Here is a 23,550-nt window from a genome sequence, read left to right on the forward strand (position 1 = left end):
CTTTGGGTCTATTTTTCTTGAGAAGGTCAGCTTGTGACTGGGGCTGTCAGATTTTCCAGGAGGAGACTTATACCAGGATGTCCATAAGTCATATTTTCAATGAAGTGAACAAAAAAGCCTTCTGCTTTTTACATGTGTTGTGTAAAGATACAATGTTTTCAGGTTCCTATTTGGATGAAGGGCATGCAAAAATTCCATACACTAGGCGAATACAGGCATATAACCTGCCTTTTTGAAACCTAGGTGTTCTCTTCCCTTCTGGGAGGTAGATATTCGTTAGTTTTCCTCTCTTCCCTTCCTCAGTTCTGGGTCATGGGAAATAGAACTAAACTATACATAAAATATTCTGGTCACCTCACTCATGTCACTAATACTTCTCACTAATACTTCTTTTGTACTGGACAGTAATTAAGAATGGAGAAGCAAAAACCATTTTGTAAGAAGGATATGTTCAGTTTTGTCTTCAAGGTCAACAATCTGGAAAGATGTTAAAACGTTGACAAGGATTCCAAGGAGTACATATTGATTGTTTGCCAGTATTTTTTTTTTTAACCAGCCTTTGCTGGCTAGGGAAAATGTACCAATGGTAATAATGATTAAGAAGCATTTATTGAGGAGCTTGCTGTATGGGGATGGGGTGGGGGATAATAAAAGGGAACAGGTCTAGAGGGACCCTGGTAGAAGTATAAGATAGTTCAGACCTGCAAGGAATTAATAGTCTAGTTGAGAAGATTCAATTCAATTAAGCAAATTTTTGTGAAATGGCTACTTTGTTCCAGGCACTGTGCTGATTTATGGCATTCACACATGGCATAGTCAAATCACACTGTTTTGTTCAGTCCTTTTTGGTGATGTCCAACTCTTCATGACTCCATTTGGGGTTTTCTTGACAAAGATACTGGAGTGATTTGCCATTCCCTTGTTCAGCTCATTTTACAGATGAGGAAACTGAAGGAGATAGGGTTAAGTGACTTGCCTAAAGTCACACAGTTAGTAAGTGTCTGTGGTTATATTTGAACTGAGGAACGCTAGTCTTCCTAACTCCAAGCAGAGCACTCCATCCACTGCTCCAGTAAGGGACTAAATAAATCCTAAAATGATTGGTGAAATGAATTGCTGTACAATTTCATTTGTGTGAGTACTTCCTCTACAGACACAGATGGTCATATTTTAGTTGACCATTTTAACATTAGCTAAAAATTTAATGCCTGAGGGGCTAATCTAGTGATCAAAGAGTCATAACTAATTCAGAGCTTTGCCCTAGCAGGCTGGGGGGGAAAGGAGGCTGGAAAGAGAGCTGATGGTAATGTCCCTGGTCCTATCCTCCAGGTCTTCTGTTTGATCTGCAAAGAGACAATAATTAAGCCCTTTGCAGCAAGAGAGAAGTTGTAGAGAGAAAGGAAAGAGGGTTTGAGGCACAATCCTGATAAAGCCATGCCTAGGGGCCAGAAAGAGAAAGATGATCTAGAAAGGAGACTAAGAATATAAAAATGGGAAGAAAGACAGTCTCCAGAAGGAGGGGGTGGTCAGCAAAGTCAAATATTAAAGAAAGGTCAAGAAGGATGAGAATTGAGAAAAGGTCATTGGATTTAAAATGAAGAAAGACATCCCTGATAACCTTAGAGAGAGCAGTTTCAATATGAAGCCATATTGAAAGGGGTTAAGAAGAGAGAGAAGGAAAAAAACAATGAATTTAGATAGTTTTTTTCTTTTTCGTATAATTTTTTTTCAATTAACAATTAGTTTATCATCTCCTTCCCTCTTCCCCACCCCCACTGGACAAAGAAAAAAGAAAGAAAAGAAAAGGAAAAAGAAAAAGAAAACCCTCGTAACAAATATGCATAGACAAGCAAAGCAAATTCCAACATTGGCCATATACACAAATGTATCTCATTCTGCATCTTGAATCCCTCACCTTTCCATTAGGCAGTGGGTCATATATTTGATCTTAAAGATTAGAAAAGGAGGGGGGAGGAATTGAAGAAACAACTTCTCAGAGAAGATGGGAGATAATAGATCAAAAGCACAAGTGAATTAGTTGACTTTGGCCAGAGGGACCCGTCTTCTGAGACTTGATGAGAAGAGAGAACAGAGACAACATTGAGGGGATTAGAATTATAGAATCATGAAGGAGAGGGAGCTTATGATGGTTCATCTCAACTTTCTCTGTAAAATATGAAGTAAGGTCCTCTTATGAGAGGGAGGGAAAGAAGATGGTAGTAGTGGTTTGTGAACAGAAGAGGTTTGGAACTGGAACTGTAGGAAGTGTGACAGATAGTCAATCAGGAAAGAGTAAATTGATTGGTTTGCATCACTGAGAACTCAGCTGAGATGAGATAGCAGACATTTTTAGTGGACTCAGCATGGGGACTTCCTCCAGCATCACTCTCTCATCTTCTTTACCTCCCTCTCATCAGAAGACCTTACTTTAACTTCACTGAAAAGGTGGCCAGTGAGAATAATCCAGTGTTGGAATTTGCAAGAGAATGACCAGTGATAGGTTAAGGGGGCAAAGGATCTGAAAGTAGGTAACATTGTAAAGTTGAACTACATAACTATAGCGTGAAAACTGAGGAGAACATAAAATGAGATCGGAGCAAGGAGACCTGAGAAATTGGGGAGAGGGGGAAGAGGATTGACTGGAGGTTGTGATGAGGATGAAGAATAGGTTTAGGAGAAGATTGTGGTCTGGTACTGACCTTTCTTGAGAAAAGTGGGAGAATTGAAGAGGAGGACAATGGATAGCTGTCCCCAGAATCTTGATAGGGTAGCATATATAATGGTGGAGTGAACCTCAAGGAAGAGAAGTTGATGAGTTTTGGGGGTGGGAGGTGAAGGAAGTGGCATCAAGACACATGAACTATGCCCTACATCTTGGAGAGGGTGGCCAAGGAGGTAGTGTCTTCTGGGAGATGTCAGGTTTCTCTGATTACAAGAAAATGGAAATTATGAGAGGAAGAGGTTAATAGGAAGGTCGTTCATTAACAATAGAATGGAAGGCAATTTCTGAGACTAAGCTGCAAAAGAAGAGCTCACCTGCTTTGGTAAAGTGAGTAGCCTCATGGGAAGTTCCCTATGTCATTGAAACCACAGGTCCAGTTCGAAGAGGAAAACAAAAAACAAAGAAAAGCAAAACACTAGTAAGGAGGGAAAGGGAGAAAGGATAAAGAATAGCATAAACAGGGGGGAAATAGGATGGAAAAGACACAGATAGTGATCATAACTGTGAATGTGAATGGGATGAACTCTGCGGATAGCAGAATGGATTAAAAACTGTAATCCTACAATATGTTGTTTACAGGAAACACATTTGAAACAGAGGGACACACACAGGGTAAAGGTAAAAGGCTCAAGTAGAATATATTATGCTTCAGCTGAAGTAAAAACAAAAAAGCAGGGGTAGCAGTCCTGATTTCAGAGAAAGCAAAACCAAAAATAGATCTTGTCAAAAGAGATAAGGAAACTACATCCTGCTAAAAGGCACCATAGACAATGAAGTAATATCATTACTAAACATATATGCACCAAATGGTATAGCATCCAAATTCTTAGAGGAGAAGTTCAGGGAGTTACAGGAAGAAATAGACAGCAAAACTATACTAGTGGGGGACCTCAACCTCCCCCTCTCTGAACTAGATAATCTAACCACAAAATAAACAAGAAAGAAGTTAAGGAGGTGAATAGAATATTAGAAAAGTTAGGTATGGTAGACCTCTGGAGAAAATTGAATGGGAATAGAAAGGAATATACTTTTTTCTCAGTGGTACATGGCACATACACAAAAATTGACCATGTACTAGGGCATAAAAACCTCACAATCCAATGCAGAAAGGCAGAAATATTAAATGCATCCTTTTCAGATCATGATGCAATAAAAATTATATGTAATAAAGGGCCATGGAAAGATAGACTAAAAAATAATTGGAAACTAAATAATCTAATCCTAAAAAATGATTGGGTCAAACAACAAATCATAGAAACAATCAATAATTTCATTCAAGAGAATGACAATAATGAGAAAACATACCAAAACTTATGGGATGCAGGAAAGCAGTTCTTAGGGAAGTTTTATATCTCTAAATGCTTACATAAATAAAATAGAAAAAGAGGAGATAATGAATTGGGCATACAACTAAAAAAACTAGAAAAAGAACAAATTAAAAATCCTCAAATAAACACCAAATTAGAAATATTGAAAACCAAAGGAAAAAATAAAAAATTGAAATTAAGAAAACTATTGAACTAATAAATAAAACTAAGAGCTGGTTTTATGAAAAAAACCAATAAAATAGATAAACCTTTGGTTAATTTAATTAAAAAAAAGAAAGAAGAAAACCAAATTACTAGTATCAAGAATGAAAAGGGTGAAGCTACCACCAAGGAAGAGGAAATTAAAACAATAATTAGGAATTATTTTGCCCAACTATATGCCAACAAATTTGACAATTGTAGTGAAATGGATGAATACTTAAAAAATATATATGTTGCCCAGATTAACAGAAGAGGAAGTAAAATACTTAAATAATCCCACCTCAGAAAAAGAAGTTAAACAAGCCATTGATGAACTCCCTAGGAAAAAATCTTCCAAGCCAGATGGATTTACAAGGGAATTCTATGAAACATTTAAAGAACAATTAATTCCAGTACTATATAGACTATTTGGGAAAACAGGAGGAGTCTTATCAAATTCTTTTTATGATACAAATATGGTGCTCATACCTAAACCGGGAAGAGTCAAAACAGAGAAAGAAAATTATAGATGAATTGCTCTAATGAATATAGATGCAAAAATTTTAAATAAAATACTAGCAAATGGATTACATCAACTTATCAGAAGAATAATACACTATGACTAGGTAGGATTTATATCAGGAATGCAGGGCTTGTTCAGTATTAGGAAAACTATCAGCATAATTGATCACATTAACAACAAAACTAACAGAAGCCACATGATCATCTCAATAGATGCAGAAAAAGCTTTTGAAAAAATACAACACCCATTCCTATTAAAAACGCTAGAGAGTGTAGGAATAAATGGAGTCTTCCTCAAAATAATAAGTATCATCTACCTAAAACCTTCAGCAAGCATCATATGTAATGGGGACAAGCGACAAGCATTTCCAATAAGATCGGGGGTGAAACAAGGATGTCCATTATCACCACTGTTGTTCAATGTGGTACTGGAAATGTTAGCTTTAGCAATAAGAGAAGAAAAAGAAATTGAAGGTATTAGAATAGGCAAAGAAGAAACAAAGCTATCACTCTTTGCAAATAATATGATGATATACTTAGAGAATCAAGTAAAAACTACTTGAAATAAACACAACTTTAGCAAAGTTGGAGGCTATAAAATAAACCCACATAAATTATTAGCATTTCTATATGTTACCAACAAAGCCCAACAGAGAGAGATAGAAAGAAAATTCCATTTAAATTACTGTAGACATTATAAAATATTTAGGAGTCTATCTACTGAAACAAACCCAGGAACTATATGAACACAATTACAAAACACTTTTCACACAAATAAAGTCAGATCTAAATAATTGGAAAAACATCAGTTGCTCATGGATAGGCCAAGCTAATATAATAAGAATGACAATTCTACCTAAGCTAATTTACTTATTCAGTGCCATACCAATCAAACTATCAAAAATTATTTTATAGAGCTAGAAAAAATAATAACAAGATTCATTTGGAAAAAAAATCCAGAATATCAAGGAACTAATGAAAAGAAATGCAGGGGAAGGTGGCCTAGCAATTCCAGATCTTAAATTGTATTATAAAGCAGCAATCATCAAAACTGCTTGGTACTGGCTAAGAAATAGAGTGGTGGATCAGTGGAATAGGTTAAATATGCAAGACACAGTAGTCAATGACTATAGTAATCTATATTTGATAAACCCAAAGACCCAGCTTCTGGGATAAGAACACTCTTTGAAAAAATGCTGGGAAAACTGGAAAAGAGTATGGCAGAAACTAGGCATAGACCAAATCTCACACCATATACCAAAATAAAGTCAAAATGGGTTCATGATTTAGATATAAAGGCTGATACTATAAGTAAACTGGGAGAGCAAGGAATAGTTTACCTATCAGATTTATGGAGAACAGAAGAATTCATGACCAAACAGGAGATAGAGAACATTAAAAAATCAAAATGGATAATTTTGATTACATTAAATTGAAAAGTTTTTGCACAAACAAAGCCAATGCAACTAAGATTAGAAGGAAGGTAGAAAATTGGGAAAGAATTTTTACAACCAGTGTCTCTGATAAGGGCCTCATTTCTAAAATATATAGAGAATTAAGTCAAATTTATAAGAATACAAGTCATTCCCCAATTGATAAATGGTCAAAGGATATGAACAGGCAGTTCTCAGATGAAGAAATTAAAGCCATCTATAGTCATATGAAAAAATGCTCTAAATCATTATTAATTAGAGAAATGCAAATCAAAACAACTCTGAGGTACCACATCACACCTATCAGATTGGCCAACATGACAAAACAGGAAAATGATAAATGTTGGAGAAGATGTGGGAAAATTGGAACACTAATACATTGTTGGTGGAGTTGTGAAATGATCCAACCATTTTGGAGAACAATTTGGAACTATGCCCAAAGGGCTATAAAAATGTGCATACCCTTTGACCCAGCAATAGCACTTCTAGGGCTATATCCCAAAGAGATCATACAAATGGGAAAAGGACTCACATGTACAAAAATATTTATAGCAGCTCTTTTTGTGGTGGCAAAGAATTGGAAATTGAGGGAATGCCCATCAACTGGGGAATGGCTGAATAAGTTGTGGTATATGAATGTAATGGAATACTATTGTGCTATAAGAAATGATGAGCAGGCTGGCTTCAGAAAAACCTGGAAAGACTTGTATGGACTGATGCGGAGTAAAGTAAGCACAGCCAGGAGAATGTTGTACACAGTAACAGCCATATTGTGCAATGACTAATGTTGATAGACTTAGCCCTTCTCAGCAATGCAAAGATCTAAGACATCTCCAAAAGTTTCATGATGGAAAATGCTGTTCACATCCAAAGAAAGAACTGTGGAGTTTGAATGCAGATCGAAGCATACTATTTGCTATTTTTTTTCTTCTGTTTTGTTTTGTTTCCTCTTTCTTGTGGTTCCTCCTATTAGTTCTAATTCTTCCTTACATCACTAATGTGAAAATAATAGGAATGTATATGTTTAGCCTATATCAGATTGTGTGCCATCTTAGAGAGGAAAGGGAGGAGGAAGGGGAGAAAAATTTAAAACTCAAAAGCTTATGGAAGTTATGGAAATAAATTAATAATTTTTTTTAATTCCCCAAAGACCATTGGCCTAGACTGGAATGAGCACCTTTGCCAGGCAATGAGCATCTTTTTATAGGGGGGAGGGGCTTATTAGGTTGTAATGGGCATTCATGTTCAGATACTGATTAGACTGGGTGACTTCTGATATCACTTCTACCTCTGTATAAGTCTAAAATGTTGATGCACAAGGCATTTTTTCTCACCAAATAACCTTGCTGCTACCTCATATCGAATAGAAAAGCACTTTGTTCAAAGTAATTACTTTCAGAGTTCAGAGATGCCTGAGTTTGTAGCCAATCATCTCCAGACTTACTGCTTTTTTCTGAAAGGCTCTGGGCAGCACTGCCTCAGTGAGGACACCATCTAGCACAGTGAGGTGCTTGTTTGCTGAAGGACTGACCTTCCTCTGATGTTAAAGGAGCAAATTTAGCAAACTTTGCATTGTTGGGACTTTCCCCATGCAGACCCATGACAGCACTTAAGTTGTGTCCAGAGAACAATTCCATTTCAAAGTGTCAAGGCAGACAGAGAGCATAATGAGAAAATGATCTGCTTAATAAATATGTGCCACAATCAACTCTGCTTGGTTAACTTGGTTAACTATCTACAGCAAAATACTGCGTCTCAGCTCAGTTTTCCTTAACCATCCACCCCTATGGGCTGCTTTCCTTAATATCAGGTGGTGTGTGTTCAGAAGATACAGATTCATTTTAATATCAAATTAGGCCAACAGAATAAGAGAGAGATCTGCTATAAACATTGTCATCATATGAGTTTAGTCCAAAGTCACTTTTTCTACCTTGCAGTTTGTTGTGAAGATCAAGTGAGATTAGCCATAAGAAAGCGTTCTGAAAACTGTAAAATGCTATACAAACGTAAGACTTTAATGTTAGCAGTAGTTTTTAACAAGAACAAAACATTTGGGGAAAATGTTTTAGCAACTACTCTTCACTGCTTTACAGAATATCCTCTCAAATCTTTAGAAGGTCGGCTCTGTATAGGACAGTTACATCAGACCATAGGTACAAATTTTTCTTTGGATTTCAGAGTAACTCTATCCATCACTGCCTGGATGAAATCGTTGCTGTTGAGTCATTTCAGTCATGTCTGACTCTCTGTGACCCCATTGGGGGTTTTCTTGACAAAGACACTGGAATGATTTGCCATTTCCTTCTCCAGCTCATTTTACAGATAAGGTACTGAGGCAAACAGGGTTAAATGGACTTGCCCAGGGTCACACAGCTAGTAAGTGTCTGAGGCCGGATTTGAAATCAGGAGATGAGTCATTCAGACTTCAGGCTCTGTGCTCCATCCACTGTGTCACCTAGCTGCCCTCGGGTGAAATTAAGCAGAAGTTATTACCTACTTCAGAGGACCATAGGGACACTGAGTTCAGCTGGTAAAGGACCTTGATGCAATTTAATCCACCCCTCCTTCCATTTCATAGATGAAGAAAGTGAGGTCCAGGGAAATTAAATAACTTTCCAAAAGTCACAGAGGTAGCATTGTAGCAGAGCTGGGATTCAAACCCAAGTGCTCTGACTCTCAGTCCCATGCTCTTTTCACTGCATCATGTTGCCTCCTGTACTAAACCTTGACCTGATCTTTCCTCCTTTGGTCTATCATCCCCGAACAAATCTATTCAAGAGAGATGAGCATCAATTCTGTTTTTGAGGACTTTTAGGGAAGGAGAGGGCAATTGGGTGGCATAGTGGATAATTGCCAGGCATGAAGTCTCATCTTCCTGAGTTCAGATCTGGGTTTAGACACTTACTAGCTATGTGACCCTGGGCAAGTCACTTAACCCTGTTTGCTTCAGTTTCCTCATCTGTAAAATGAGCTGGAGAAAGACAAACCACTCCTGTATCTTTGCTAACAAAAGCCCATATGAGGTCACAAAGAATTGGACAAATCTGAAATGACTACACAAAAACAAAAGGGAAGGAGATTCCATTACTTTCTTTGGTAAGCCACCCTAGGGTGTACTGTATTGAACTGAATCCTTTCTATTACATTTCTGTATGCCACTTTTCTTGTACAATTGCTCAGTAGTAGTATGTTGCCGTCTATTCATATCTAACTCTTCATTGCCCTTTAGGTAACCCATAACCATAGTTTTTCAGAGGCAAGTATTCTGTGAACCATAATATTACATCATCAGAAGACTAAGTTAAAAGATCGCACTTCCAGGGAGAAACTTGAGATAATTAAAAGCACTCTAAAATTTCCCAAGGAAAATCCAGCCTTCTTTCCTCTTACTGTTCTATTTTAAGTCTAGTTTATCCACCAAAATGTTTGCAAAAGATGTATGTACTAATTGAGGAGTTTTGTGGGTTGTCCATCCAACCACTTATCATAGCCTGGACAATAGTATTTCTTCATCCACTTGGTTCTTCTTGTGTGGATAGTTAGGCTGAATTATTTTGAATGACTGGATTTTATTTAGGGGGCTCTACGATATTCTGGAACTTGAGGCAATCAACACATCACATGCAAACAAGAACATGTAGAAGGCCCAACTATTTGTAATAAATCCTTCTTCAGTGTGGACTGTATACTGGATCTCCTCTAAAACTGTAGTGAAGACATTTGATGAGCATATGATGAATTCCTTGCTTGCTATTAATATTCAAAGCATCATCAAAGTTAACTCTGTGGTTTCTTTTTTCAAGGAACCTTGTAGCTTTTCATGTATGTAAGGGATACATTTTGTTGAAGTAGACAGCCTGTAAAGCGATGTTTTATTCTACCAAATCAAACATTTTTTATAGCTAACATACAATAAGTATAGTGGGGTCTGGTATTCTTTGTACCTTTTGAACAATTATTTGACTGAAAGGATGTGGTTTCTTGCAGAATATTTTTTGTGAAAGCCTTTCTATTCTCTTCTCATATCTTCATTAAAGATGCCCTTGATACATGTATCTTGTATAGATTTGGTAGAGATGGGAAAGCAGGCCTGTGAATTAAGTTATTAATAATTTCTGTCACCTTTTTTGATAATCATAAGATCTATGATCTTTCCCTAAGCATTTGGAGTCTTTCCCACTTTCAGATATCATGGGCATTAATCCCTCAATGCCCTCAAAACTGTGTTCACTTTCAGCACTATTCCTTCTCTGTGTATTCTTGGTCTAGTCTAGCTGCTCTTCTTTTATCAAGGTCATTTTTACTTTTTCATGCAACATACTGAGGACTGTGATGACAGAAGTCCAAATATAGTGACTTTCTATCACTTTCCTTGATGGAGAAAAAAGGTTATAAAAGTCTACATAGATAATTTCCCTTTTTAATCTGTTTGTTGTCCTCCTAGATTCATCCTTAAATGTCCGTAGCATGAAGATGTTAAGCATGGCTTAACTGAATTTCTTGCCCCGCTTTCTGTAAACTTATTTTTCCTCCACTGCTTCTTGCTGTCTAATGAAGAAATACTGCTCATGATCTTCCACCATCCTTCTCTGAAAGATTTTACAAATAAGCATACACTAACCACCTTGATTATCATTTTTCTCTGTCTGGCTAGAAAAAAGTATTTGCTGGCCAAGATAATTTCTTTGACTGTTTGGTTTCCTTGTTGTGGCAATTGATTTAAGGTAGTTAAATTTTGTTAGAAAGTGATGATAGTAGTCTATGTCAACAGTTATTTTTTCATCCATTTTTCTATTTTTCAACTTTAAAATCTTGTTTAAATTGGCCGTGTTGGAGTTACCTAAGTTGAATGCCATAGCTTGTCACTTGTATTCATTTTTCCAGTTTGGTATCAATTCCAAATTTTGCTTTGATAAGTCAGTAGTCTGATGATGCCCAATTCTGTGATTTGGAAATGACTCCTTTACCAGTTACCAATCATCCTGATGTTAGAATATAATCAAATTCTTTTTTTGTTGTGAGGAGAGAGGGAATATTATTTAGTATTCTTCATTTCTCACCCTGAAGGAATTATTCACAATAAAAGGGCCTGAGACTTCTGTAAGTGTCTCCAAACTTTTGGCTTCTCTTCTTCCTTTCTTTGGAGCCATGTTTTCTTGCATATTTTTTAATTGCCCTGCCTATACCTTTCTTTTCATTGATGTCATTTAGTTTTAAAATATATATTGATTTAGTTTGGAGGGTCTTCTTGAGTTATTCATAAAAAATTTCCTACTTCCTTATCCCCTATGACAGATGTTGGCTCATAAATTGGAGTTTTTTTCATAGTGGCCATTTTGCACATGTTTATCAAGAGCATTACAATATGAAGATCAAATACCCCATGAAATGATGTTTCTTATTGCCTTTGTACACATAATAAAACCAACTTCTCTAACAACTTTTATTTGCCTCTCCAAGAAAAACCCACAAGCCATCCTTACAGTTAGCTGCAACTTAATTTTATCTTCAGGTTTCATTTATGCTGAGAATGTCAATACTGATCTGATTTAATTTCAGCAATGAGTAAGTCTGCTCCATGTTCTCATATTTAGAGTAATAGCCATTAAGTAAATGTTTATATGTGGTTTAAAGACTGTGATGCCTTTTGTTGTTGTTTTTTGGAGGCAATGAGGGTTAAGTGACCTGCCTTGGGTCAAACAGCTAGTGTCTGAGGCCAGATTTGAATTCAAGTCCTCCTGTTTCTAAGACTGGTAGTTTATCCATTTCACCACCTAGCTGCCCCACCCTTTACACTTTTAGCAACCACTTTGCCACTCACTGTCCCTGCAGAAATAGAAGGGGGCCTCCTAGAAATGAAGGTCATTTTGTTCTTTGCTTTATTGGTTGTCAGGACCAAAGTGGCAGCCTCTCTGTACTTAGCTAGATTGGGCTTTAGTACCAGAGAGAATTTGTTGCCAGCGCTGCAGCTGAGACCTATCCAGCACTATAGAATGTTAGATTTTGTGCACTGCTAACAAATCCTTTAAAGACCCGAAGCTCCCTCTGAGCCATATGAGACACCATCGTATGTGCCCTTTTGTAGTTTCTAATAAGTTATTTTTGTGGCCCATACTTAGTCAGCTTCATAGCCATTGAAAGTATCTTGGTCAGTTATAGATAGATAGATAGAGCATTTATTAAGTGTTTAATATTTGCCAGGCACTGTGTCAAGCACTAGAGGCACAAATATAAGCAAAAAAGACAGTTCCTACCCTCCAAGAGCTTACAATCAAATAGAAGAAGACAACGCATAAAAGGGAAAACAGCTAGAAAAATGTGAATTTCAGTTTGATTAGATCTCTTTTATAAATACATACCCCATAAGATCTATATGGACTGATGCAAATGAAGCGAGCTGAACCAGGAGAACAGTATACAAGATAATAACACTATTAAATGATAATGAACTATGAATGACTTAGCTATTCTCAGTATTATGATGATCCAAGCCAATTTCAAAGGACATATGATAAATATGCTTTCCACCTACAGAGAAAGAACTGATGGAGTCTGAATGTAGATCAAAGCATATTTTACTTTCTTTATTTTTGGTTTTTTTTTTAAAGTCTGTTTTATTTCCCAGTGTGATTAATATGGAAATATGTTTTGTATGATTGCACATGTATAACCAACATCAAATTTTCTTGCCTTCTCAATGAGGGGGGACAGGAGGAAAAATAATTTGGAACTCAAAAATTTTAAAAAAATGTTAAAAATTGTTTTTACCTATAATTAAATATTTAAAATAAAGAAGTTTATAATAAAAAGGAACATTTAAAAAAGAAAAAAAATGCATGCTATAGGTCAGAAAAAAATACAATCAAAGAAGAATAGCTAGTATAGGTAGCTCAGTGCAAACTCATTTCCACCCCCACCCCTACCTACCCCAGCAAAAAATACCCCTACAAACAAATAAACAGCGTAAGGCTCTCATTTTATTGGCAGTGGTTCAGGAGTATTACTTTTGCATGTGAGAATGTGAACGGTCTAGTCCTGATCCTTAGGTTTTGCCAATCTCAATCACCTTCCCAGAGTACCATATTGAGACATGTTTTCTGAATGGTCAATGAATGTTAGAATAATTTTTAGACTTTGAGGGAAAGTGGTTGTAGACAAAAGGCCTTTTTGTTGTCACATGATCTTGGGCAGAGATCACATATCTAGGCCTGTTATGATTTTGTATTTTTTTTAAGAAGAAAATCACTTACCCTTTCTGAGTCTCAGGTTCCTTAGCTGGGGATAATAATAGTATCTACCTCACAGAGTTGTTGTGAGGATTACCTGAGATAATGTATGTACAGCACTTTGCAAACCTCATGCACTGTATAAATGATATATTGTAGTAGTAGTAGTAGCAGCAGCAGCAGCAGCAGTAGTAATAGTAGTAGTAGAAGGAAGGAAGGAAGGAAAGAAGGAAGGAAAAAAGGAAGAAAAGAGAATGAGTGTGTGGGGGTAGGGGTGGGAATTGGATTTGAATTCTCTGGTGGTCTAATCTTGTCCTTAAGATTTACAATTACTCAAAAAAAATCATTTGATCAGAAAAAGCTTTAACACAATTTGATTTAAATGGTAAAATCCATACTGTGTCCTAGAAACCCTTTATTTTGTTGACTAGATTCTGATCTGCTTTTCTGTCACCTCAGTTTTAACTATGCTACTTAGCTGGAAGTCACCTTTAGCCTTAAGAGAAGCTTATAAAAGATACCTTAAGAGGCAAATAGGGAACTAGGTATAACATGTCAGAGATGTATAGCAGCATGGTCTGACCACTCCCAGGGAGTGGGGTGGGAGATGGGAGGGGTAGTACAGTTGAAAAAGCAATGGCTTTGGACTCGAGAAGACCTAGGATCACATTCCAACTCTTTATTTACTATGTGTTTGGCTTTGGAAAAGTTACATTGATTCTCTGAGCCTTAGATCAGATTTCTCTCCTATAAAAGCTGGAGATTTGAATGAGTAATTTCTAAGGTTCTTTTCAGTTCTAGATCCTATGATAATTCATGGATTCTAGAATTGACTGGGGAGACCTTTGGTCCAAGGACCTTAACTTTTCACTAAACCTTTATTAAGGAGGCTAGAGTTGCTGAATTGTAGAGTATATGGATAGGAGTATGGTGGAGAAAGACTGGAAAGCCTTTTGTAAGCTAGCCCCAATCTCCATTTCTAGTCTTGTCAAACATTACCTTGCACAATGCAGTCTGGCCAAACTGGTCTTCTTGCTGTTCTCCATAAGGGCGCTCTGTCTCCAAGCCTTTGAATTGACTCTCCCCCTCCACCTCTTTGCATCTCTAATTTCTTTTAAACCTTAGCCCAAGCAACATCTTCTGTAAGAGGTCTTTCCTCATCCCTCCAGCAGCTAGTGCTTTCGTTCCCAAATCTGTCTATCTAGATATATGTATATGTATGTATGTATGTATACAGACACACATATATATATAGACATACACATATACATAGATTTGTATATATACACACATAGCATATATGAAATATTTATGTGCTTGAAATATGTGTCGATATGTCATATATACATATATATTTAATATACCTATAAATGTATGCTTTCCTGGTTGGTCTATAAGGTCCTTGAAGATGGAGACTATTTTGTATCCTAACCACTAAGCACAGTGATTGGCCTGTGCTGTACACAAGTCATATTATATACAGTTGTTGATTGACTGGTTGATTGATGGCTTTTGAAGGTCCTTCAAGCTTTAAATCCATTCACAGATGATTCTGTGACCATCCTGTGCCAGCAGCTGGCATGGGTGTAGGACAGAGCGGTGAAGAAAAATGGAGAAAAAAGTTGGGCTAGGTGAGTCTTAGAGGTTAATGCTCAAGACTAGTTTATTTCAGGACTTTTCTCAATATATACTCATAGAAAAACAACTTTGTTTCATGAGAAATGATTTACAAGTTCTGCAAAGCCCTGTCAATAACATACACAAACTAAGCAGCTAAAGATCATCTTTTTCTCAAGGGAAAGTAGTTACATTGCCAAAGTTCATATCTGTTGTTTTCCTGCCCAGTTCTTAGTATTGTCTACCACAAATCAGCCACGTGGCTTCAGAGCTGGTAGGGTAAAAGTCATATCTACAAATAATTCAGTCATGAGTAAGGACTTGGAACCAACAGACTGTAACAAGGACAAAGTGAGGCAAAAGTCAAGGGAGTGTTTGTCCTGAGGCAAGCCTCTGATGTACTGCTCCTTAAGTCACTAAGGGCTTAGAGATTTTACATAGGGACCCAGCTCCTGACAATCCTGACCATCCACAAGGATGAGTCCATCCATCATAGATGGAGTTACCTCAACACCTCAAGGATCCAGGATTTCAGTGTTCTGGGTAATTTCTCCATAGATGCAGACTACACCCTTGTTATTGTTGTTCAGTCATTTCAGTTGTGTCCCACTCTTCATGATCCCATTTGGGGTTTTCTTGGGAAAGATACTTCAGCTCATTTTACAGATGTGAAAACTGAGACAAATAGGGTTAAATGACTTGCCCAGGGTCACATAGCTATTAAGTGTTTAAGGCTGAATTTGAACTCTGTAACCTATAGCTCTCCCACAATTCTGTGGTACTAAAAAGAAAACAAACCCAACAACCACTGTTTATGAGATCTCAAGCTTCTGCTGCCAAACCTGGGGAGTTTTTCTGAGATGCTATTACATGAGCACAGACATGATCCAGGAGCTTTTGAGAAAACATGTGAGACACTGTCACAAAAACTTTCCCACAACTTGACATAAAGGACCCAGGGCGTCCCAGCTGCTGATCTGTACAAAAATGATGAGGCCATTAAGGGCTATACAAAAGGGGCTGGGGAAGCAGATACTTTGAGGTGGGGGCCCCCACTCCCCTTCCCCCCCCCACACTCAGCCTGCTTTACCTGGGTGGGCACTGGTGGGGGCCAGTGAGGTAAACAGGCTATCCAGGGCACAGGAACAGATGAGGCTGAGAATCTTTCTGACGTCAAGCCCCACAGTCTATCTACTGCCTCACCTAATTGCCCTAAAGACTATACTGTACCCTGTCCTTTAGTCCATGATCTCTATGAGTTTTTATAGCCAGGAAATTCTTCACCCTTTAGCCCACCTAGTGATGATCTTCTCAGAACTTACCTGAGTGGATCTTTGAATTACAGACACTGGGCCCATGTTCTAAGCTTCTCCAGCCTGGTAGAACCTGTCAGAACTTGAGCTCTGCTGACAGAGAGTATCCTAAGTCACTTGCACACAATAAAACATCCAACTAGGACTTTGGTGGAGGCATAGATGAACAACCTAAAAAAATTAAACAATCGTTAAACTCTAAACTATTATTATATCCTGGCCTTTGAGCCCATATAACTTCTAATTTATTTTAAAAACAAAAAAGAAAAAGGGATTAGAAATCATGTTTCATTGGCTTTAGATCTGGAAGAGACCATACAGATAAATCCAACCCCTGAATTTTAAAAGTAAAGAAACAGACCAAGAAAGGAGAAGTGGCTTGCCTGAGGTCACACAGCTAGGAAATAATAGGACTGCAATTCCAAATTAAATCCTCTGACCTTCAAATCCAGGCATTTCTAAAACAGTACATTGCCTCTCCAGAGCATACTGTTTGATATTATATGTATGTGTGTGTGTGTATAATATATATATATATATATATATATATATATATATATTATATATATATAATATATATAATATATATATTATATATATATATATTTTGGGGGGTTACAAATGCATATCTAGTACTCATTGTTGCTTTGGTTTTATTCATCAAGATAGCATCCATTTAAAAAAATGAGACACTGGAGCAAATATAACTTCTTAGTGCTTCTTTTAATATTGAATTCTTAGCCTAGCATTTCTAAATGCATTCCAGGTTAAAGTGATGACATCCCTGGCACAAATGTTCCTAAGTATATACATGCCTGTACTTTTTAAAAGCATGTGGAAATTTTGAATAAATCATATCCTATTCCAAATAGCTAATTCTATTACTTGTAGTATTGTCCTTTGAAACCTGATTGACACTCATGACACAATATGAGTACAGTTGGTGTCATGAGTTATTTTTCCAATGTCAGGGGGAGCTTTGTACTCATTAGTCCTTGTCCTTTTGCTTTGTGATTAATTTATAAGATGTCTGGCAAGGGTTAGGGAGGGATCCAGTCTGTAACTGTTGAACAGAATGAAATTATTTGGCCATCGCTGCCTGTTGGGAGGGGCAGATAGGTGGTGCCATGATGCATAAAGCACTGAGCCTGGAGTCAGGAAGACATCCCCTGAGTTCAAATCTGGCCTCTAATACTCACTGTGTAACCCTGAGCAAGTCACCTAACCTTGCTTGCCTCAGTTTCCTAATCTATAAAATGAGCTGGAGAAGGAAATGGCAAACCAGTCCAGTATCTTTGCCAAGAGAACCCCAAATGGGGTCACAAAGAATTTGACCAAACAACGACTGTTGGGAAGTTCCTCTCTCTATCTTAACTAATGCTATTCATGTTTCCATTTAAACCCATCTCTTCATTGTTGACTCTGTGACCTTGCTGTCATTAGTATCTTGCTCTACTCAACTAAACTGAGCTAAGTTTGACTGAATAATTAATATACCCTATATCCCAGGGGAATAATAAAGATGAATGATTTCATTTATTTGCCTTCCTGAGTTCTGTCTGAGCTGATGAAAGATTAATGTTCATTTGTAATGTTTGAGCAAGGGTTATGCTCTGGATATATTCCTGGAGGACCAAAGCCAACTCATTAGGTCAATCTTTAGATTCTATGCTCTACTGCCTTTTACTTTTTTATTCTTTTCTAACTCTTCATCCAGAATTGAAGCCCTGATTACCCAGATATTCAATCCTGAGGACTTTGAAGTAATTGAATAACCTCTACAGCTCATGCCCCTCCCCTAGAATTTCTTCTCTGGGACTATCAGAATATGGATCATCTTAACCATACCTCGAGGAGCTACAATTCAGCTCCTGAAGTATTAGGCTAACAATACATATTTAAACAGAACATATTTAACCAGAAAAGTAATGGCCGGAGAAGGGACTAGTTTTCCAACCCCTATAGCAAGGGAACCATTATTTAACTCACTTCCAGATGAGGGCCCTTTCTTATGACACATCCCCCACAAAAGTCTCATAACACCAAAACGGACAGGTGGTAATCTGAGTGTACTGCAGGACCTCACCCATGGCAGGTGCAGGTTCATTGTCTCCTCTTTGTCCTCCGATCTCCTCTTCCTACTTCCCCTGGGGGTGGGGAGGGCTGTGTGTGTGGGGGTGTCACTTCCATCTTACCCTTAGCCCTTCACCATAGTTGCTTCACCACATCGCTCTTAGTGAAGCCCTGGACATGTTTTCAACTTCATTGCACTTGTAGCAATGGGACTTTTCACCCAGCAGCCGTTGCCTCTGCTTTCATCTTCCAGAAGCATGTATCTTTTTCATGGTTTGTCCAGCAATCTAGGGTGTCCTTCAGAAGCCTTTGCTTCTCTCCTTTGTATCTATTCCTTGTCCCATGGCATCATAGGAGTGTAAATCCCTTTCCTACAAGTACATATACCTTCCTGCCTTCTTCCTCTGAACTTTATAGTTGGAGGTGGGGGAGAGAAAATGAAGAATGGCTCAAGAAATTGACTCTTAATCCTACTTGTTTCATTTTTTAAGAAAATATACTAAGTTTTTAGTTCAAATTGCAATGTTATCAGCATGAAGTTGTCATAGCTGATGACTGAAATGTGCCTAGGAGACTCTGGAATGCAGATTTCCAGCAGGAAGTAAACATACACATACTTGGCTAAAATCATGTCTACCACACAATCACAATTAGAGGAGTCCAGATATCACAAGTTGGGGTGGAGGGAGGGAGGGAGAGAGAGACAGAGAGAGACAGAGAGAGAGAGAGAGACAGAGACAGAGACAGAGAGAGACAGAGACAGAGAGAAAGAGAGAGAGAAAGGGAGGGAGGGAGATAGAGAGATACACATAGACAGAGACACTAAGAGAGTCAGAGAAAGGGAGAGACATACAAACACACACAGAAACAGAGAAACAGAGACACAAAGAGATACAGAGAGATACACAAAGAGACATAGAGGGATAGAGACAGAGAAATGGAGAGAAATAGACAGAGAGACACAGAGAGGGAAAGAGACGCACAGAGAGATCAACAGAGACAGAAAGAGAAACAGAAGAGAGAGACACAGAGAAATAGAAACACACACACAGACATAGATAGGGACACAGTGAGACGGAGGGACATATAAAGAGACAGACAGACAGAGATCACAGGCAGGCATCTAAGCATCCAGTGAGTTACTGAGTGGTACAGCTAGAATTGTAATCTTAGCAGTAGCCACTCCCTACCCCAGTTCCATACCTCATCACATTGAATGGAAGCATTCCGGCTCTTATTTTCTAGCATCATAAACAATTCTGATGCTGGCTATCTGACCTGTAGGTTTTCTTAGCTTGATACAAGTGCAATTCTATGTTAGTTATGGCTTTCACTAAATATCTATGGATTTCTTTATTTCTTGACTACTGCTTACATTCCCAAGGCCAGGCCACTTCCCTGTTATCAATTCAATTCAATCAACATTCATTAAGTGCCTGCTACATACAAGGTAATGTGGTAGGTGTTGAATACAGAGAGATTAAGAACCTTAAAGAGTTTATGATCTGACATCTGCATTCTGGTATTGGTTCTGCCATAAACCCACTTTGTGACCTTTGCCAAATCATTTAATCTCTTGGCCTCAGTTTTCCAATCTTTAAAATGAATAGATTGGATTAGATAAACTCTAAGGTCCATTCTAACATTTTATGTATTCATATTTTTGGGTCCAAGTATGAAAAATGTAGTAAAATCTTTAAGTAAGTAATAAATAAGAACTTAAAAAAAAAAAGCCTTAGACCTGAGGTCTAGAGATGGGCTGCTTTGACCAGACCAGACATGTAAGTGAAAAGGACTCTCTATTGAAGCCTTAGGTATCTTAGCCTTTAATCTTTCCTAGTCAGTTGAATAATTCTTTATGCTTTGTGGGTGCTTTCATTTTACAATCGACTGTTGTTTCAAGTCTTTGCAGAGAATGTTAATTTTTACTTTCCCTACTCTGGGGCAGCTCTAAGAGGATGTGGGTAGAGAAGAAACCAGAAAAAAAGAAAGAAAAGAAAAAGAAAAGACCTCACACTCTTGCTTCTTTTCTGAGTGACCCAGGGCATGATGCTCAATCTCTTCAAGCCTCCATTCTTTTCTTCCTCAAATGACAACAATGCTCCTATCACAGGATTTTGGAGCTGGATGGCTACTTGGAGATCATCTGGTCTGTTGTTCTTCATTTCATAAATTGGAAAACTGAGGCCAGAGAGACTTTCCAAAAGTCATGCAGTAAGTTTGTAACAGAGCCCTCCATCCACTATGTCATATTATCCCCTTGCAAACTTGAGAGCAAAATGGAGAAGGCAGTTACTATTTTTATGCCTAGTGGTTACCTAGATAGTAGGAAAGCAAGTACTTGAACACCGATCCTCTGATTCCTGGTCCAGTGTTATTTCTTCTATAACACCTTGCTTTTCATGTTCTCAGGGCTATCATGAGCATTAAAAGTTTTTTTTTTTGAAGTATTAGAAACGCACAATAATAAGCAATTTCAGTTCTTGATGAAATGTGTGGCTCCAATGCAAAATGAAAGCTTCTATCAATCCTATTAACTAAAAGGAAACCAAACCATAGACAGTCACATACCACCCTGGAACCAGGCCTGCTTGGGAGAAGGAAACATAGTCTTTTCTAAATCCTAAACTAAAGCAACAAGGAAAGGAAGCCTCATTTTTCTTCTTCTCCTTCTCCTCCTCCTCCTCCTCCTCCTTCTTCTCCTCCTTCTCTTCCTCTTCTCCTCCTCCTCCTCCTTCTTCTCCTCCTCCTTTTTCTTCTCCTCTTCCTCCTCCTCCTTTTTCTTCTCCTCCTTCTCCTCCTCCTCCTCTTCTTCTTCTTCTTCTCCTCCTCTTCTTCTTCTTCTTCTCCTCCTCCTCCTCCTTTTTCTTCTCCTTCTCCTTCTCCTCCTCCTCCTTCTCCTTCTCCTCCTCCTCCTCCTCCTCCTCCTCCTCCTCTTCTTCTTCTTCTTCTTCTTCTTCTTCTTCTCTTCTTCTTCTTCTTCTTCTTCTTCTTCTTCTTCTTCTTCTTCTTCTTCTCCTCCTCCTCCTCCTCCTCCTCCTCCTCCTCCTTCTTCTCCTTCTCCTTCTCCTTCTTTTCCTCCTCCTCCTCCTCATCCTGATGCTGACATACCAGGTAGTAAAGCTGAAAAATTAAGCAAATTAATATTGTTTCACAGTAATATACATAGCACCAGTTGATATTTTAAAACAAATTTCATTATATAGCACTTGAAACACCTTTGAATCCATCTCAGTTTAGTTGAAGATATGAAGAACAAATCTGGGCAAAAATATTTTTCCTAGACAAAAAGCCTCATTTACCTTCAAAGAGCATAATGTATGATGTAGGATAATTTAAAAAAACCCCCAAAAGTTCAAGACCTTCTACTCAACTAAGAATAGCAACATTTATGCAAATACTTAAATTAGAAAAATAACTTCTGAGGGGAAAAACCCAATCAAGACAATACATGCAGTATACTCCTTCTCACTATTTATCGCATTAGGCAGATGAGATTGATGCAGATACAAATGGTACCCTAGGGATTAAGCAGAATTTTAAGGGTTGCCTTAAAGGAGGCCCCTCCTGAGCTTGAGGGCATCTTAAAATCTCTTCCCTTTTTCTTGAAATACCATAAAACTTCCCCTTTTCCTGGATCATAAAATTCCTTGTCTCCCTCATCCTGAGTCATAAAATTTCCCATCTTCCTTTTCCTGGGTCCCCTATCCTGCATTACATCTTCCTCATCCTGTGTCATGACAATTCATTACAAATCTTTGTAAGCAACCATCTTCCTCATCCTGTCCCTAATCTTCAACCCCCATAAGAAACCCTAAAATTACATCATCATAGTACAGGATGTATAGCTTTCTATTTATATAAGCCTGATTCTTCCAAATATCAGAGCCTTTCATTAGCTTCTTGCTAATCTCAGGCCTGTGAAACTTTCTTGTAATAAAGCATCCCCACTGTCTAAGAGAAAGTCATCTAAGTGAATTCTTTCTCACCCAAACCTCTCTCTCAAATCTGACCTCAATAAGATGAGTCTCTGTTACATCTATTTCAATTCAAGCATTTATTAAGCACCTACTGTGTGTCCAAGGTATTTTGCCCAGAATATGAAGACAAAAGTGAAGGGAGTCCTGACTTTCAAGGTGCCTTGCATTCTCCTGGGAGTAAACAACAGGTACACATATAAGTAAATAGAAATGCATACAAAGTAATTTTGATGTGGGCAATGAGATCACTAATAAGTAGAGGGATCAGGAAGGGCTTCATATAGGAAATTGCTCTTGAGCTGAGACTTGAATGAAGCTAGGGATTCCAAGAGGCAGAGGTAGGAGGGAAGGAGAGAGAGAGAGAGAGAGAGAGAGAGAGAGAGAGAGAGAGAGAGAGAGAGAGAGAGAGAGAGAGAGAGAGGAGAGGGAAGGATTCTGAGCATGGCAGACAGCATGAGATGGAATGTCATACACTGGGGAAAAGCAGGTAGACCAATTAGGCTAGAATATAGGGTACTTAATGGGAGAGTAGTGTGTAATAAACCTAGAAATATAGATTGAAGCTGAAACTCTTTAAATGTCAGGCAGTGGAGTTTGTAATTTAACCAGCAAGAGAGAACCACTCAAAGCCTCTTAAGCAAGGAAGTTAACTTGTTCAAACCCATTGCTTTAGAAATATAAATTTAACAGCTTATATAGAGATGGATTGTAAGGCAGAGATCAGATGAACCTTTTCAGGCATGTATTATCCAGGACAAACATATGTCATTCACTGTATATCTGTTTGCTTTGTATTCCTTGGCTTGGCTTTATTGTATAAATTCTTGCCTGACAGCTAGAGCTGATTGCATTGTGACTGAGATTAAATGAAGAAAATTTCTTTCTCTCTTAAGATAAATGGTATCCTGGAAAGCTTAGGGGGTAGCCTGAGTTTGTTCTTCTTCAGTGGAGAATGGGTATCTTCTGAAGGAAGAAGGGACCGGCATCCTTTGCTTCCATTTTTTTCTTGTGATGGTAGAGATGTCAGAAGTATTACGTGATAATAGCACATACCTCACAGGATAGTTATGGGGATCAAATGAGATAGCACCTGGAAAGGGAAACATTATGTAAATGCCAGTGATTATTAGTATTTGACTCTAATGTTTCTCTATAA

General features: G+C 37.9%; 1 protein-coding gene across 1 annotated transcript in view; it reads left to right on the top strand.

Annotated features, from left to right (window-relative positions):
- The window catches only part of SLC45A2 (solute carrier family 45 member 2), a 61,448-nt gene that overhangs the window by 1,639 nt on the left and 36,259 nt on the right, over positions 1-23,550 (top strand).

Source organism: Phascolarctos cinereus, unplaced genomic scaffold, assembly GCF_003287225.1.
Source record: "Phascolarctos cinereus isolate Bilbo 61053 unplaced genomic scaffold, phaCin_HiC Scaffold_4;HRSCAF=312, whole genome shotgun sequence".
NCBI classification, from domain to species: Eukaryota; Metazoa; Chordata; class Mammalia; order Diprotodontia; family Phascolarctidae; genus Phascolarctos; species Phascolarctos cinereus.